The 16498-nt window shown below is 37.9% G+C and overlaps 1 pseudogene; it reads right to left on the minus strand.

Annotated features, from left to right (window-relative positions):
* LOC107575357 (uncharacterized) overlaps positions 1 to 14075 on the minus strand; it is a 38992-nt pseudogene extending 24917 nt beyond the window's left edge.
* Between the last annotated feature and the right edge of the window lie 2423 nt (positions 14076 to 16498).

Genomic DNA, 16498 nt, shown 5'->3' on the forward strand with positions numbered 1-16498 from the left:
GAAGAGACACAATGCACAGTAAAAATTGACTCTTCTCTAATTAATTCATAGGAAAACCTTTCTTTGAATGAACACACATATCCTTCAGATCATTGTGTATGTTGTCTTTTATATTGTATACTGTTTATGCAGGCTTGTGATGGAACCACTCGTTTCTGTCATCTTACCTATATGTAATCCTACCATGTTTAGTATCTATGAATTTGTCTTCTGATGATCTGAACGAGAGTGTATATTATATGTTGGTACCTATGCAACATATTAGTGTTCTAAGAATCTTTACTAGTTTGTGCACCAACACCCAAGTGAATTACATTTGCAAATTACCATGCCCTCACACAAAGGGTCGTAAAACCCTCCAGTAATTGCAACCTCCCGCTTGGAATTTCAGCCTTTCTCATTGGACAAGCCCATCTTGAGAGGCGTGAATCTTCTCAGACCTTAAAGGCCTCACATCAGTGACCCGCCTCCAGTCAGTGGTTCTGTTAGATTCTGAGAAGATGTGAGCTACAACGCTGCTAAGGACACCCTAAGTTTGCGCCAGGCTTCGGTCTTAACTTCCCATTCACTGGGATTCTCTGACTCAAACTGGTTCTTTTTCATCAACCAACTTCAGCAAAGATCAACTTGAGCCTTCAGATTGCATCAAGCCTCTCTTTCAGACAGACAAGACGTGCAAGTATCAAACTTAGCCTTATTAATTGATACATTAGGTATCATTTGCGGCTTTTTACAAAGGTGTGTTTGATCTAAGAACCTGATGTTCCGTTCAGGCTGGAGATCTGCTGAATATCAAATGGTACCATAGCTACATGCTTTATTTCTCTCCTCTTTACTGCTTAAGCTTTAACCCTTTTCCTATACCAACTGTATGCGTGTGTGTGTGTGTGTGTGTATGTATGTGTAGGTGTATGTTAGACTAGTTTAAGTGTTTATGTAGTTAATAAAGTCTTACTTGTATCACACTTGACGTTGTTCATTGTTTGCTCATAACTGGAGTCCCTTAATCATGCAGATTTATGCTACAGGCTCTGTGTAGAATTCTACAGTAAGAAAATCATTTCTCTTAACCAGGAAATTAACGTTCTTAGAATTAACAGACAGTTGACCCTGAGAGGTCAAGTAAATACTTACAGCGGATCTAAATATTTATAATTAATTATAACTAGTTATGATTAATTATTAATATTTCCCCTTTGAGCTGATTCGCTACACCAGTAATGCTAAAGTGAAGTAATTTTACTTTTCTGTAGTTTTTCAATGGCTCTCGGCATCTTACCGACGACAATAAGTAATTTTACTTTTCTGTAGTTTTTCAATGGCTCTCGGGCATCTTACCTACGACAATACCTGAGCAGTTGAAGGCTGCGCATTTATTGCATGGACGGAGCAGAAATGTAAGTGTCTAAAGCAGCGGTCACCAAACTTGAGTTTAGCTCCAACTTGCCTCAACACACCTGCCTGCAAGTTTCAAGTGTACCTAGTAAGAGGTGTGTTTAATTGGGGTTGGAGCTAAACTCTGCAGGACACCGGCCCTCCAGGACCGAATCTGGTGACCCCTGGTCTAAAGCATACACAGTTCCATTGAATGATAAATGTGTTTTAACAATGTTGTTAAACCGAATGTATAAAATAACCACAGCATTAATAACAACAACCTTGAAATAAGAGTGCGAGGTTTATCTGATAATCAGATGCGTGAAAGTAGTGTTCGTTGCTATAGAAACCACGTTTCCTTTCAGAATCATCATTCGCCGATGGAGAGGAAAAGTTAAATACTATTGCATGTTATTTTATGAAAATTAGATAAAGAAGTTTTCACACTAAAAGAGAAGTGATCTCACGCTCATAGAACATAAGACGTGCCAGGCTATATCTGCAGCTAAACTGAATAAAAAGCAGAATGAACTGATGAAACATTAAGACAATAAACACAATAAATAAAATTTATGAATGATGCAGTGCTAATTGACATATCATTTATTACAGTACAGAAGCTATAAAGTATATTTTCTACCTTATTCTGTGCAGAAAATTGAAATAATTGTTTGTAAGTTTAAGTTTCTCTTTTATTGTCTCCCTTAGGAGAAAATCATTCGCCGATGGAGAGGAAAAGTTCAATACTATTGCATGTTATTTTATGAAAATTAGATAAAGAAGTTTTCGCACTAAAAGAGAAGTGATCTCACGCTCATAGAACATAAGACGTGCCAGGCTATATCTGCAGCTAAACTGAATAAAAAGCAGAATGAACTGATGAAACATTAAGACAATAAACACAATAAATAAAATTTATGAATGATGCAGTGCTAATTGACATATCATTTATTACAGTACAGAAGCTATAAAGTATATTTTCTACCTTATTCTGTGCAGAAAATTGAAATAATTGTTTGTAAGTTTAAGTTTCTCTTTTATTGTCTCCCTTAGGAGAAATGTGTCTTAGGCAACCGGGAGAGGAGATCAAACATACAAAAAAAATTAATAATAATAAATAAAAATAAAATAAATAAATATTACACCATTCCAAAACATATAATTCCTATACAATCCTAGTAATACACCAACATTACATGTTACCCATCACATTACCCTCACCCACACAACAATTTCAATCACTTATTAAATAATTTGACAGATAATGGAATTAGAGAAATTTTTTATCTTTTCAGCTTACAGATTGGAACCCTATATCTCCTGCTCGAGGGCATTAGCTCATACTCCTTATGGAGAATATGGCTTTGGTCACCAATAATTAAGTAGTATATAAAACGATCAAAAAATTGCCATTAGGAAAAAATTATAGATTACAAATGATTGATTATTGTCCAGCAGTGTTTTTGATTACTTATAGCAAGTTCAAAGTAAGAGATAAGAAAATAATTCCTTGTAAAATTATTGTATTTGACATTTCTGAAATGATGGCTATATGCCCCTGGTGTGACAAAATGTTAGTCTATAGATAATACTTTTAAGGCTCTTTTTTTAAATCTTGGCTTACATAAATTTCTACATATGCCATGTCATGCCATAGCATCATTAAACTAGCATCTAACAATGCACAAAAGTGTTTTTCTCTCTAACCTATGGTTCTGTAACCATGAATGCTGCTGTGTAATTTGCCCCCCGACTAAGCATTTAAAGAATTTAGGGGAAGCATTTAAATAATCCTGTGAATGCACTTAAAGAATGCAGAATCAAATCGTTAATCAAATCGAATTTAATTTAATTGTGAATCAAATCGAATCGTTCTGAATTTGTAAAAATCGTTCTTGAATCGAATCGAAAACATGTGAATCGTGAATTGAATCGATTCGCTGTCTACCCAAAGATTCACAGCCCTAAAAAATATAGTATAGCATGTATAGGATATAAAAATAATAAAAGCAAGTGAAAGGCGTGCAAATCATAAAAGCACTGCACAGAATGCAGTCTTTACAAGTACAACAATATCAGAAGTTTCTTAATCCTTTTTAGTTTAAATCTTATTACCTTTGGCTGCTTGTTGATTTTTGTGTTGTCCAACTCCAGCAGTGGACTTCTTTGATTTGTCTGGACACATAAAAGATTATTCAATAACAACTCCTAAATATCAGCAAGCACACTCAATTTTTTTCTTCTAGTAATATTCAGCCTTTTCTAGCTTTCCCATCGTTCCCTTTCAGACTGTTGTGAATTAAATTTGATTAGTAATAGTGAGAATGTTTAATGTAATGTTTAATTGTTTTCCAATAATGTCAGCAGTAACAGTTTAAATAATAATTTATTGTCCTGTACACTTTCAGAATATGTTGCCCATAATGCTTTGCTAGACTGAGAGCATGCTGGAAGGATGAGAATAGTGAACGACTCAATACATGTGTGCACTGCACAAGTGAATTCCTTCTTGTATAACACTGCACAAAACTACAGTAAACAGCTCTTTTGTTTTTAATTCAAGTGGTCACTGGTCATTATTGCGTGCTAAGCAAAGAAGATACGACACAGACTACACACCTGCTAAAGGTGAAGGTGAAGCATCATCTTCAGTCATTTCTTTCTCGTTCTCTGAGTCTGATTCATCACTGTCCATCAGTATTCTCCCTGGAAATCACTGCCACCTAATTATTTAGTTTGTGGGGTTGCTAACTCAAGATTTTTTAAACAGCTACATTCAACAGATGTCTATAACCAACAGTGGTGTTCCTGCTGATCATAACATGGCATTTGAGATTTTTCAATCATCTGCCAAAAAAACTATGGAGGAAAATGTGTAAATGAGTATACTTAGTTATCTACTCATGGCTGTTTTACCATGTGGATAAATCTGGATCTCATAGAGGTTCTTTCCTTTGAATTCAGATAGCTGTCCTCGTTCTATGGCTATAAGAATTTTACTGATCTTGGCCAGCTGTAATGTACCTTCATATAGCCGATAGTACTGCCGATGCACCCTGATGTCGTGCCCTAGGAAGTCAGCAAGGTCATTCATCTCATTTCCTTTAAGTTGAGGACCTTGGACATGGTGGCCATGTGCTTCCTCAGTCTGGTGGAGGATAACGCCGCTGGGTGTTTGGCTCCACAGCTTCGAGCGATCTGCGAATAGCATCTGATCCTCTGAAGTGACTGAGTGCTTGTGGTCTTCCAAACATGAACACGTTCTCATCGAGCACATCACAGTCACGGCGAGTCTTGACAAGTAACTCCATCGATGTCAACATATCTGGTGTGAGAAGAATGGGGACCTTTCGTCCACGTTTGCCTCTTATTTCAATTCTCTGGAAGTACTTGCAAAGTGACCTCTCAAGGTCAGATAAAGCGAGCTCTACATCTGGATGAGTCGATGAGGTGTCCCTCAATATAAAAGCATTAAGGGACATCTTGGATACCTCTCCTTCCCTTCTACGATTAAAAAGTATCACCTGACAGAGAGTCACCTTTGCAAGTTCTGCCCAGTGCTTGATACTTGTTTCTTCCTCAAGTTTTGTTTGATACTCCTTACTCTGACTGTCAAGATACTGGTGCATTTTTTTCACGTCTTCAGCAAAAGGAAGAAGTTGTGGAGAGTTCCATTTTGCTTCACTCAAATTTCGGAGGGCCTTGAACGACACACACTCACTCCATTTAGTGTCGCAAAAGGCCTGCACATTGATAAGGGCATTCTTATCACCGGACATCATTGCCTCACATTCAGTAACGTTAGCCATCTTCTTGAGGTTGTGCCCTAACTTCAGGGCTAAAGATGGTGCTTTGTACGTGCTTGTTTCCTCATTCAAGCCAGCCACACTGTGAACCGCTTCAATGACATGAGGGAAATTAGCCGGGATGAAGAAATCTGACACCTCCTTCAACTTGCCCTTCTGTCTTCCTTGGAGGACTAGGCGCCCTGTCTCACACATCTTTTGTCTGATATATTCATGTTTTGTGACATCATGGCCATGGTTATTAAAGAAATGTTGCCCTAATTGTAATATGATTTTCTCTTTGCAGACAACATTTGTTATCTGCCTCATGCATTTCAAGCACCATTTTCCAAAATCGTGCATTCACACTGTCTGGAACTGGTTCAGCAAAGAGACTGATCTCGAGTTTTTCCTGGCTTCATTCCTTTGACTTTCTGGCTTAGGTGGCATCTCTGCATGTGCCTCCATAATGATTTCCTCTTCAGGTACGCCGCACAGTTTACGCAGTGCAAGTAATCACCTGCTCTTACTGGAGCAATGGATTGCTGTCGGGGTATCACCATTCCTGTTCCTTCTTTAAGCACTTGAGCATTGTGACAACGGTTCCCTTTATTTCTCAAAAAACTCAGCTGCAGTCTTCGCTCTTTAGAGCCTTTCGGAAATGCAACGGCTCTTGCCACCTCTGGCATATCTCTGTGCTTAGATTCTAAATGGCGTGCCATTTTACTGAATGGTTTGCTGCAGAACAAGCAGTAATACTTTTTGTTGTACAGTCTGCCTCCATCGGTTTTCTTGTTCAGCATCATGACCCTCACATCAGAATGATCAGATGAAGACGATTCTCTGCTGTCATGTTCATCATATGAAGAGGATTTTTTTGGTGTGGTTTTTGTCCGATGAAGAGGATTCTTTGATGCCACTGTTAGCGAAGGAACTGGAACGTGTCACACGCCTTCTTTTACATGGTTGAGATCTTGATGTTTTTGACTTAACCTTTCCTTTCTTATGCTGTTTGACATTTTTTTGCTAAACCCTCTTCCTCTGCTGAACTGTTACGGTCTGATTCTTCCTCTGTCTCCGGTATATACTCATCCTCGCTGAGCTCTGAACTTGACAGAGATTCTTCTGCTGCTTATCCAAGCATTTTTCTGTTAAGCTGTGAATACAAGCTACGAGTTAGAAGTCTTGATCAGAAATGCCAAGCCCGACAACATATTAAAACTATTAAGGCCTGTCCAAAGTGAAACATAACTGAACTGTTACGGTCTGATTCTTCCTCTGTCTCCGGTATATACTCATCCTCGCTGAGCTCTGAACTTGACAGAGATTCTTCTGCTGCTTATCCAAGCATTTTTCTGTTAAGCTGTGAATACAAGCTACGAGTTAGAAGTCTTGATCAGAAATGCCAAGCCCGACAACATATTAAAACTATTAAGGCCTGTCCAAAGTGAAACATTCAGTGTGCAGGTTTAATAAATATCAGTGCAACTTTTAATTTCCAGGCTGTACTAGCAAGAGAAGTAGTGAATATAATCATAAAAATCATAATCATTGCCAAAAGCAGGCCTACCAACCTGTAGACTTTGTCATTGTAAACTACACAACAAATTGGTGCCGCCTTTGTGATTATGTACATGCAATGCGTCTAACTGCAAGAGCTGGTGGTCTCACCTACTAAACAGCAAAAGAAGAGACTAACTAATCATTATGCTCTGAGTGCCAATTAAAAAAATAATCAAGTAAAAAAATGTTCAGTGTCCAATGCAAAGTGGTGCAATTTGGTATTTAAAAATTTTGCCCAAAGTTGGCAGGTCTGAAAATGGATTGTGGTACAACAATTACTTTAATATCAATAGTTTTTTTTTACATTGGAATTAAAAACACTTGTATTTTTTTTTATCCTTTGTCATATGTGCAGGAAAGGGACACTTTTCATATAAGGGTCAAAGACGAAAAAGGGTTTAAGTATAAAAACAATATGTGTAATACTGCTTTAAATTGTTGTTGTTTTTCTCCCCAAAATTATTTTTTTTTCTTTTTAATTTATTTCCAGTTTTGTTTTTCTGAGCAAAAAATAAATATCATACATTTTCCCGATTTACAGAAGAGACCCACTAAAATGTCATTCAGTGTAACAATCTTGTCAGGCATATTTACAACAAAAATCAATTTATGAACACTAATTACTTTCACCCCAAATACTAATTAGTTGTAATTTTACATTTTTAAAATGTGCCACTATCGAATGACATAAAAAGATCACATAAAATCACTTTTGTAAATTTCTTTTGATTCTTTCGATCTTAACAACTTTGACCAAATAAGATGTTCAAATAAACTTACGATTACACTGTCAGTTCTTCTGAGCTCAGGTACACTCATGTCCGTGTCTGGAGTAGGGTCAAGGGTAATGGTACCATCACTATCATCAGAGCACTGATGTACTTTCTGAAAAATGAGCAGAAAAATACTCTCAAATTCGCATTTTTAACTGCAATTCATTTTAGCTTGGAAAGCTGTTTTAGCTGTGCTTAAAACTGGACTGTCTGACATATTCAGTTCGTACAATGTTAACCAAAAAATGATCTGCTTTCTCCTTGTACAACACAGATCTCATCAACATTCTTGAAAACAGACGGTTACCAGAACTCCCCAACATGTTTTTAAATCAGAACAAGAAAGTAAAAATCACCAGGCAGCCTATTTAAGCTTTATTTTGGGTATCCCGTGGCTCACCGTCCAGGGTGCCTACTATGTCTGAATCTAACACAGGCCCTCTACTGTAAGCTAACACGTTAACAATTTGTGGGCCAACCGATAACTGCAGTGGGAAAAACAGAAAAGGCTCCTGCGGGAGCAGGCACTGCTGCGGCAGTGGGGAAAATACAGAAAAGGCTCCTGCGGGAGCAGACACTGCTGCGGCAGTGGGGAAATACAGAAAAGGCTCCTGCGGGAGCAGACATTGCTGCGGCAGTGGAGAAATACAGGTAAAGCTCCTGCGGGAGCGGGGTGCTGTTGGGATGGATGGAGTGGGGATGGGTCGTTATAGATGGATTAGGTGATGTTAAAGGGGGTTAGTCATGGTGGGTTGGGAGTTTGAGTGAACAGGGATGGACTGGCGTTAAAGGGGACGGCTGATGAGGGTTCGGTGAGAGTGTTCGGAGGGATGGGTAGGGGCATGGTGGAAGGAAGGGCAGGCATGCGAGAGGTAGGAGAAAAGATAGCTGCCGGGACCGCTTGCGGAGGCGTGCTCATGCTTAGGGTGGTCCCGGGAGCAGAAGAAAGAGGGGGAAAGAGAGGGGGAATGGTGGGTGTTGGGGAAATACAGATAAGGCTCCTGCGGGAGCAGATACTGCTGCGGCAGTAGGGAAATACAGATGAGGCTCCTGCGGGAGTGGACGCTGCTGTGGAGGTACTGCTCATCGGAAGCCTGTGTGTTGCCAGATGTTGAGGGGGTTCTTGCCATCATGGACCGCAACCTAGTGCACGTTGGCTTTAAAGCAGGGCACCCTCCTGCATTCTTAACACACTTTGAGGTGTGCATGAGCTCATTTAGAGTGTCTGTAATGAGCCGATTTCGTGTATGAATATAGAAGCCCTATGACTACGACTACCATCATTTGAATTGTCATGAAATTATCGTACATTATGGGAATAGGTTTTTTTTTATATTATGATTTTTATTTTTTTTTTCACTCTATTAGTGATGTGACATTTGAAGCTTCGAGTTATAAAAAGGCATCAACATCCGTTTATGTCATACGTCGTTCAACAAATTTTAGCCACGAAAACCTGCCTTTAGCAAACTTCATCTGAAAATTAATTAATTTGCAACCAGGCCTGCGCCGTTCGTGGAGGAAGCCTTGAGCTAGCGTCTGCTGAGGGAGCTGTTTTGCACGGTCTATTGGCCAGAGCGTGTGACTTGATGATGCCTGGTGCCCGGCGGCCGTGTCTGGTGGAGAAGGAGTGATCATGGGGCAGACAAATTGCAGCGCAGGATCTGAAAAATCCCCAGTATAGGTCTTTTCGTTGGACGGGAAATTGGGTCTGTGGTAAAAAGCAAAAGGAACGAACTGAATGCTGAAAGTCCAGAAATAACGAAGGTAGGACGTACTTGGTTATTTATAGGAGTTTTCTCTTGCGCTGATTGAATAAATGGTTTAATCACTAATGATGAACTGGCCGTGTATCTGTGCGTGCTCCTCCCGAAATTTGTTTATAAACATCACATAACAAAATTTACTTTTTAACAAACATAAGACTGACCTAGCAAATGAAGCCATACAAAAGATTTAATACAACTAACCTTTGTTTTCATGCTCTGATATAAAAATAAAGTCTTCTCCCCTTCATCATTTAAAGTTTTTGCGTACGCCTTTATGTATCATTCTTCACAAGCATTGTGATGTGTTCTAAGATTCTGGAGGCGACTCAAGTGATGGCTCTGAACCTACAAGACAACAAAACTAAGTTTTAAAGTTTTTTTGGAAGCTTTTCTTTTGCCATTTATGCTACCTTCAGAACTGAATCTTTAAATAAGGACTTATTGTTGACAGCAGACACTCTACCAGGTGAGCCACAGGAGATTCCCATTATTCCACTAAACAACTTGTTCAAATCAGAAATGTCAACTGTGTTTGTCTGGCAGGGTTCAGGTGGTTGCCTGACACACACAGACTGGCTTTTGTAATGGTTTGGGAGAGTTGAGATGTTGAGAAATCCAGACCTGTGAATCACTAGTGGCTGCCTACCTTTGTCTTCTGTTCAGGACCATCTGTCACATCATCCACTGTAATATAATTAACAGAAGACAAAAATGTTGTTTAGGTTCGCAATGAACAATGCCAACTTGAGGCTGTTCAAACTTTAGTAAAATATTTTCCCATTTTGTTTCCTCCTACTAGTTCTAGGCTTAAACCCCAAGAGAAATCTCAGTATGGAATAACAAAACCAAAAGACTAACTAATAGACTTGATACATTCTTACAGTTAAGTAATAATATCTGTGTCCAGTTACTGTTAAAAGTACTGCATCATTATTAACATGTCTTAGGGACAGAGTTTAGGGACAATTGCCCAATTTTATTTTGAACTTTAGAGAAGCCATTAGAAGTTAATTTTCACCAACAATGAATGCATGAAAAAATTAAAACGTAATGTTTCAGAAAGGTATTTTTTTACAATAATTTTTGTTATTATATAATATGATGTATAATAATCATATGTCTAGTCCTTTTATACTGTTTAATGCTACCATACCAAATATTCTGTCATTTGAAAGCATTTCAAATATAAAAAAAGCACACCATATTGAATTGGTTTTTGAAATGTACATTTTCACTAAAAGCAGCAGATATAATTAACTACTTGCCTTACTTTTTACAGATGATCTGTTTTCTTTTTTTATTAAACCCGTAAAGAAAATGTATGATCAAGTTATAACAAAAAAATTTAAGTTTACATAAATTAACCTTAGATTGTGCTAATTACTGGAAACATCCCTTAACTACTTTGTGATAATGTAGTGGGGCCTTGAGACTTCCATTTAAACTGACCAGTAATTAATTACACACTTATTTACCTATAAACAAAAGATGGCAGATTGAAAGCATATGTCATGCACATCCACGAACTTGGCACAGAGGAGGGCTGTTGCAGGAGAGTATGGAGGGCTATGTTGGGTATTTATTTTATTCCAAGGTTGCTCATAGAGCTACATTTAATTCTAAGCTTGAAGAATTATTTTAAGTAATATTTGACACACTTTGTGATAATGTAGTGGGGCCTTGAGACTTCCATTTAAACTGACCAGTAATTAATTACACACTTATTTACCTATAAACAAAAGATGGCAGATTGAAAGCATATGTCATGCACATCCACGAACTTGGCACAGAGGAGGGCTGTTGCAGGAGAGTATGGAGGGCTATGTTGGGTATTTATTTTATTCCAAGGTTGCTCATAGAGCTACATTTAATTCTAAGCTTGAAGAATTATTTTAAGTAATATTTGACACACTACAATTCATGACCTCACCTGTGCATCCAGAGCTGCCAGCCGTAGATGATCTGAAACTAGTTTCATCTTCCTGCAAGCACAAGTGTGACAGTGTCAAACATCACATTACACTGTGTATTAAACTGCAATAGTATAATTCGTCAATATAATAAAGTATTTAACATTGTGAAATAAGAGATATTTTCATAACAATTTGACAGAAAATGGCATTTTGTAGTCTAGAAAACTGCATTACAGATGTAAAAAAAACTTGTTCTGTATTGATTGAACTTGCCTCTTGCGTTATTGAAATTAATATTTGTGTTTTTTGTGGGAAAAAGTGATGAATACAGCCTGGATCAGACCCCCCACATGACTCTGCACGTGCAGGCCGCTAATCAGATGCAACTCCTGACTACGTTATATTAATAGGCCCTTTTGCACCGCTTTAGTTCCAGAACTAAATGTACGGTTCTAAAGTACTGGGACGATTTTGCGCGAACTATTTCCCAGTACCATATTTGGTCAATCAATGTCTACTTGCGTCACAATTAGTACCAGTTGTGCTGGTTAGACCCTGCTCCGGAGTAGGAGCTAATTTGGTTCTCGAAAAAGGTAATCCGGTACTAAAATCGCTCCCAGTTCCGGTGGTGCAAACATGCCGAAAAGTGGGTAGTTCCACAATTAGTTCTGGTACTATGAAAAGATTCCTGCGGTGCAAAAGGCCCTATAGTTATCAAACATGAAATAAACATTGGTTAAGATATTATTTTCAACATTTTGGTGAAAATATGTCCTTCAGAAATAGCATTAAAACAACAACATTTTAAAGTAAATGAAGATTATAAGTGGATTAACGCTAAAACGCACGTTAATCATGTGATTCTAACTGTGGCCTTAAAACATGATCTTAAGTTTTATAAGAATCTACAGCCCGAATTAATACATTATAACATTTGGTACATTAATCTATACTTTCTGCAAAGGTGCATTAAGTTTATGCTGATTGTGGAAAGCTACGGTGGGAACGCTAATCTCCGCTTCTGTGTGATGCGCCGCTCATTACGACTACTACTCAGAATAATGCGCTGGAGATATTTTTTTACCCGATTTTCTTTTCTGTTTTTGTGTGATTTCTGTTTTCTTTGCAAATCGGTGAATCAGCATATTTGCTCTAACAAAATAAATGCATTTTCTGCTCAAAGAGAGGCTTAATTACTCTACTAAGTAACTATTACTAGCCCTTGTAATTATCAGAAATGATATTATTTTACCCTCTGAGAGGAGGTAAAATAAATAAAATAGGATTGAAACTAGTGAGGCTTGTCTTCAGTGAGACCAAACGGAACGGATGAGGCCTCTACTTGAGGCCTTGTTCTCAGATGGATTCTTGCATTTGAACTAAGTGACTAGACCAGTTCTAGACTGAGGTGTCATAGATCCACGAACCTGCTTGTTCCTGCTTGTTTCAAACTAGTTCAACACAACAACAGAAGCAGCTGAGGTTCTAGCTAACATTAAATGACTTTCATGAATATCTTATCAAAACATGAACTTTTGTTGGATTCTTAGCAGGGACTGAAATTAAGGGTGTGAAACAGAAAGTGAGTCAGAGCTGTTGTTCTTGTCTTGCTTTCATTGACCACATCAGTCAAATTACATGAATTCCTTTATCACTTTGACACAAACACCACCAAAACTTGATGTACTATACAAGCCAATTTGCACGTTTCCATACTGTTTTCAAAGCTATTCAAAACCTAGCACAGTACAAAAACGAATAAGACAGAAATGTGCAACATTTCTACAGTAATATCATATAGAAAAATGTTCTGAATGTGTAAAATCAAATACTATCAAAGCAGCTGCATGTAGCTGAAGATCTTCACAAGTGTTAATCTTTCACTTTCATTGCCATCTGTACAAAAGAGGAAAATCTAGGAATAATTGTGTATTGTAATGTAAACATGGAGCATGTAACATACACTGCAGTGAATTATAAACAGTAGACAGCATCGTTCTTGTTTTGTAAAGACATTTTGCAAAAGCAAACATTGTATAATGCTCCATGTTTTTAGTGTTTTTAGGTTGCTGTGTTATGAGTGATAAAGTGTGTTTTAGTGGATGTTGAATGTGAAATGAACTGCTGTGTCAAGTTGAAAGATGGTTAGGAGAACTGTGTGAAGAGTTTTGAAGAAGTGACTTAAGTATTGAGAAATGTGTCCTAGCGATTGTAAGAAACTGTCATTCTGAAACTCTTTAACAGCATCCTCCTAACTAATTTAAAAATAAAAGCAAAATCTCTCTCTCTTTCACATCTATTCCTCTCCTTGCTTGTAATGTTCTAGACAATGACTGAAATCATGCATCACTAGCACTTCTCTTAAGCCGAATCACTTGTATTCCTCATTTGTAAGTCGAATCGGATGAACATGTCTGCTAAATGAATAAATATAAATGCACTCATCTAGATAGCAGTTGGGATGGTAGAGGACAATGGAAAAAGACTATCTTTGCAAACTACATCAGATAATTGTCAATTCAGTTTAATAACACTATAACATGATTTAATTAATGGTAAAACTATAATACATCGAATGATGGTGCAGTTTTTCTACACTGGGAAACCGTTCTGGCTTAGCCACTGGTTTAGATCCTACCAAAATTATTTGAAACTACATACAATAATGCGTAACTTAGAAATAAAACAGAGGTAAGAGTTTTGTGTACATTTACGTTTGTTGATAGCAGAGGAGCGGATCCAGCGAGAGCTTGATGGGGCGACGCGGAATGAAAACGTTTTTTAGGAGTCGCGGCAGTAGAGGCCGTGCAACTATAACCACATGTGAATAATCCCGCCCACTCTAAAGCGGTACTGAACTGCAGTGGAAACACAAACCGAGCCGAACTGAGCCATGCCGTACCGTACTGAGCCGTACCGAGCCGAGTCGTACCACGCAGTGGAAAAGCGCCATATGAGCTGCTCTGCTAACAGGACTATTAGTGCTAAACTCCATCCTGTGGTGACCAGTCTTTCACTATGGCCTTTAGCTGCTCCTTGTGTGACTCTGTGAGCTGCAGGGCATACGCTATCACACTGCATGAGCAATGACAGGGGCATTAGCAACCAATCATCGGCCCTCTACTTCACTAGCAGCACTAACATCTTGATGCTGGACCAGCAGATCCGTTTATCTCTCACTCTGTACTGTTCACACTAATATGCTTCTAATATTCAAATCAGATGGTCACTGCAGTCACCCGGATCCAGTACGTATTCAGACCAGATGGTGGATCAGCACCTAGAAAGGACCTCCACAGCCCTGAAGACAGCGGAGACCAGGACAACTAGATGAGCCACAGATACAGATCCCCTGTAAAGACCTTGTCTCAGACGGCCACCGGGACAAGACCACAGGAACCAGATGAGTCCTCTGCACAATGTGACTTTGCTGCAGTCTGGAATTGAACTGCTGGTTTCGTCTGGTCAGAGGAGAACTGGCCCCCCGACTGAGCCTGGTTTCTCCCAAGGTTTTTTCTCCATTCTGTCCATTTTTCGATGGAGTTTTGGTTCCTTGCCGCTGTCGCCTCTGGCTTGCTTAGTTAGGGACACTTCATTTCCAGTGATATCGTTGACTTGATGGCAAATGATTGCAAAGAAACTATTTAAACTGAACTGAGCTGGATGATGACATCACTAAATTCAATGATGAACTGTCTTTAACTGAAAAATGAGTGTTTACGATTGTCATTTTGCATTATTGACACACTATTTTCCTAATTAATGCTGTTCAGTTGCTTTGACACAATCTGTATTGTTAAAAGCGCTATATAAATAAAGGTGACTTGACTTGACTTGACTTTAGCATAAAGAGAGATGTACTGCATATGTACAATCAGCACTCTCCATTAGGTCATGCTAAAGCAGTATCTCGTGGCATCATTAGCCCATAGAGTACTGGAAGACCACTGATAAACTCTGAGATATGGGCTGAGGGTATAATGTGCAGCTCTGTTAGCTTAGCGGTTAGCATTTACAAAATAATAAAATCCAGAAATATTTACATTAAAATAGAGTTTTAGCAGTTCATTTTTAAGGCTTTGAGAGAGCACAGAGCTTTGTAGAATGTCTGTAGTTATCTAATACCACACCATTTGTGCAAGGAATTACTAAAACAGATTACCACAATCTGGTGAATCCCAACTGTATGTAGTGAAATATCAAAAACATAATCCAGAAAAGTTTAAATAACAGCAGCTGCCAATTTCAGGTACAGAGATTGTATATTATCAGGGCCTGATGATGTTTTAACATATATATTGTTTTTCAAGTTTATTAGTGATCTGTTGAATGTAAACTCTGTGAATTCTGTTTAATGTATGCCGGAAGGCTCAGCCACAAGGGCATCCCAGAGGAGAAAAAAACTGTATTATCATTTACTGATCATGATTTAATAATATTATAAATAAATAATAATAATATATTAGAATAGTAATAATAATGTTTATAATAATAATAATATATTACCATTAACAAAATCACATTAAAGTTTATAATAATAATAATAATAATAATATATTACCATTAACAAAATCACATTAAAATATTTTTAACCTAAATGAAGAATTAATTGATGTAGATTCCCCTCCCAAACAACAGTCCATGCATAAGTGAGACTGAAAGACCTGGAGTTGGCCAACCTCTTTTTGATTTCTTTCCTATTGTCATCAATAATGATTATTTGAACATGGATAGATACACAATAAATTACATAAAGTAATTTAAGTACATAAAGGTCATCATTGTTATCAGATCTATTATATTCTAATAATTTGATGCCTTATGATGTAATATAACAAAGAATTTGCTTAGTCAAAATTTTCAAGGTGCATCAACAGTAAATTTACTTATTTCTGTTTATTTTATAAAGTAATATATAATTATAAGTAAATAATATAATAATATATTGAATACATATATAATTCAATTTTCGTTTTATTATTGGGGCGTATTATTGGACACATGGGGGATGTCCAAACACTGTTTGGGAGGTGCCTGTCGGGCTTTGCCCGTGGGGACCTCATTTTAGTGTTTAGTGTTTAATGTTCTGCTGTATTTGACTGTACAGTGAGTCTTTTAAGGAGGTGTATTTGTCACAGTGAAGGAGGAAGTGTTCCTCCGTCTCTACTGATCCTGATCTACATTCAGTACAGATGCACTCTTCTTTAGGTAACCACGTGTTTTTATGTCGTCCTTCTCTATGGCCAGCTGGTGGTCACTCAGTCTGTACTTGGTCAGTAAGTGTCTGTGTGTTATATTCCTGACTGAGAGCAGATAGT

Source organism: Sinocyclocheilus grahami, unplaced genomic scaffold (assembly GCF_001515645.1).
Source record: "Sinocyclocheilus grahami isolate Dianchi unplaced genomic scaffold, SAMN03320097.WGS_v1.1 scaffold2590.1, whole genome shotgun sequence".
Lineage (NCBI taxonomy): Eukaryota > Metazoa > Chordata > Actinopteri > Cypriniformes > Cyprinidae > Sinocyclocheilus > Sinocyclocheilus grahami.